This window comes from Trypanosoma cruzi, genomic scaffold, assembly GCF_000209065.1.
Source record: "Trypanosoma cruzi strain CL Brener 1047053516803 genomic scaffold, whole genome shotgun sequence".
NCBI lineage: Eukaryota > Euglenozoa > Kinetoplastea > Trypanosomatida > Trypanosomatidae > Trypanosoma > Trypanosoma cruzi.
Window position 1 is genome coordinate 119133 of NW_001849486.1, and position 2719 is coordinate 121851.

The 2719-nt window shown below is 50.7% G+C and overlaps 1 pseudogene, besides 1 other annotated feature; it reads left to right on the plus strand.

Annotated features, from left to right (window-relative positions):
• Positions 1-2719: a sequence feature (areas not merged during assembly with more than two copies in the genome that could not be assigned to a particular haplotype).
• Tc00.1047053510641.10 lies at positions 1708-2719 on the plus strand (annotated as a pseudogene; the record flags this gene model as incomplete).

A 2719-nucleotide genomic window follows, 5' to 3' on the forward strand; every position in this document is an offset into this window, starting at 1 on the left:
TGACGGAAACTTTGCGGGTTGATGTATTTTTTGTGCATTTATATATTGATATGTTTTTGTGGATTATTCCATTATTATTTTCTTCTCTCTTTTTTTTTTTCTTTTTTGCGTTGCTCCACACATGTCTCAGTGTTGCTTTGTTGCGGTCACACACGGGTAGGTTGAGTCGCGAATAGTTTTTTATTTTTGGTGCCATTTCGTGCTATACGCTGACGCGGGCACATTTGTCAAGCATCCACTCTCCACAGCATGGCGTTTGATATTTTGGAGTCATCCCAGGTTTAACGCAACCACCGCCGTGGCACGCATGGGAAGTAAGATTTAACGCGGGATAGCGAAAGATATTGTGCTGCGCATGTGTCTGTTGCATTTGTTCTGTTGAGGAGGTCTTGAATTCAGAGGAAGAGGGATGGACACTGCACGATTCTGTGGCTTGGAGCAGTTATTGCCCCCTCCTTTTTAGATATATTTTTTTGGTATGATCCCTGGCCCCACTCGTGTCTGTTCCGATTGCTTCCCCTGAGTGGATCTGCGCAATGGCCATTATTATTATTATTATTTTGGTTGTTTGCGTGAGGAAAAACGTATTGCGGGTGAAGAAACCACACTTCATGCATGCGGCGTCCAGTGAGGTACGTGTTTTAGATGGAGTGCACATATGTGGATGCCACGTGAGAAGGAACGGGGGTTGACTGCCCAACCGTCGCTCCTTTTCTGGAGAGTGTGCTCCTCTTTTTTTTTTTCTGTTGCCCTTTTTTGTCAGGGCACGGCGGGATTGGGGAGCACCGTCCCACGAAGGGTCTTGCACACACGCACACTCTCATGCCACTACCGTTTCCGAATTCGGGGGTAAAACCCGAATTTCTGCTGCTTTTTGCATTGGCGCAATTATTTTTGTTTATTATTGGCTGACGCCATTCTGTCCGGCGTGCCACTTTGATTGGATTGTGTGGGACTGCTCGCCAACGCCATCAAACAAAGCAGGCCGACATTTCACATATTTAATTCCATCTTGCGCGCACGTATTTTTTTCACATGTTCTGTTGGCCACTCAAACAGCGAGGAATCTGGAACTATGCGTGCGTGGAATTTGCCCTGCCATGTGAGCTGCGGGCAACACCGAGGGGCTGCCACTTTAATTCGCAGAGTTGTTGTGTCTCTTCGCGGTGTTGGCAGGGAAATTCCGTGCGGCCTGCTACTTCTGGTGTGTCCCCAAATGTTGTCACTCCATGCGAATAATTTGGTTTAGCGAGTGAGGGTGTTGATTGGGTTTGTGTGCGCTCTGATTCTGTTTGCTACTTTGTGCGGGCACACAATACTTGAGAGGTGGGAAAATGGAGCGGGGCGATGCGTGGCCGCGTCTCGCCCATCGTTCGCTGCACGATGGTGTGGTGCACATTGTGGTGTTGACTCTGCGATGTGACTGCGGTCCCCTGCGCGGCGATGGTGGTGGGTGGAGGAGAGTGTTGGCCCGCGGTGGAACGGTGGGATCGTGCCTCCTTTTCTTTTTGTTCCTTCCCTTTTTGAAGGTGTGCACTTGTTTTTGATGTCGGTGATGGGGCAAACAGACGGACAACGTGAATAAAACAAAATAAAAAAAGGCGATGGTGTGGCGGTGTTGTGGTTGGTTGCACGTCTCGGCTGCCTCACCGACAGGCGTTGCAGTGCGGCTGCATGGCGCACCGACCACCGAGCCGTGCGAGTGCCACGCCCAACGCCATTGGGACTGCGGGAGGAAACAGCCGCGACTGTCCTTTGGAGCCAGCGGCATCTGCTGGCCGCAGTTGCGTGGTGCGAGTGGGGCGCTTCACCACACGGGTGTTGTGATGGCACCTCGCCGTGGCTCTCGTGATGGTTCCGACGCTGCGGCTCGACATGTGATGGGGAGTGAAGTATGGCCGCAGTGGACCATGAGCAGCACCAACATGAGGCTGAGTGATTTCCTTTGGAATTATGTTGGCGGCAGGGCGGCTGTTGATGAAAGACTGCAATGTGACGATGGAAGTATTTGCTCAGAAGCCGGATGACTACTTACAAGACCAGCGGCTTCTTGAGGAAATTCTTAACTTAACTGCGCACCAAGCGCTGGAGGCCATTACTAAGCCTCTTCACGAAGGTGTGCTCTCTCTTGGGCAACGTAGGGACTATGAAAGAAAAGGATACGATCACTCCTCCTGCAAGGAGAAAACCAAACGGAGTACTCACGCAGGTACTGACAGAAGCGAGGCGGGAGGCAGAGGAAAGGCTAAGACGAACGCAGGAAATGAAATTTACCATTTCCACTAATATCGAAGACGTACTGTTTAAGGAACAGTCCGCGTCAACGTAATGAAGCTGAACGACTTTCTTACGAGGGAACTGGACGGCAGGGGCGTTGTGGACACCAAACGGGATGTTTTGCCGGAGGAGTTTTTCAATGACCCCACGAAGTATATCCGTGATAAAGGAGCGTTGAACGAGATACAGGCATCAGGTCGTTATTTGAGTATGAGGCGAGCTGTAAAGGGTGAAGTGATCTTCGATGAGGATATACGCAAGCTTTGCGATAAGGGTGTCAACAATCTACCGGGGTGGTCATTGGCTGCTGCGGAGGTAAAAGCAGCTGTTCATAACTCCAATAAACATTTCTTGAATGCAGCTGCTGAGGAGGTGAGGAACCCAACGACGACGAGCGCACCGGAGAAACTGGAGGGATTGTACGAGTCTGTGCACAATGCGA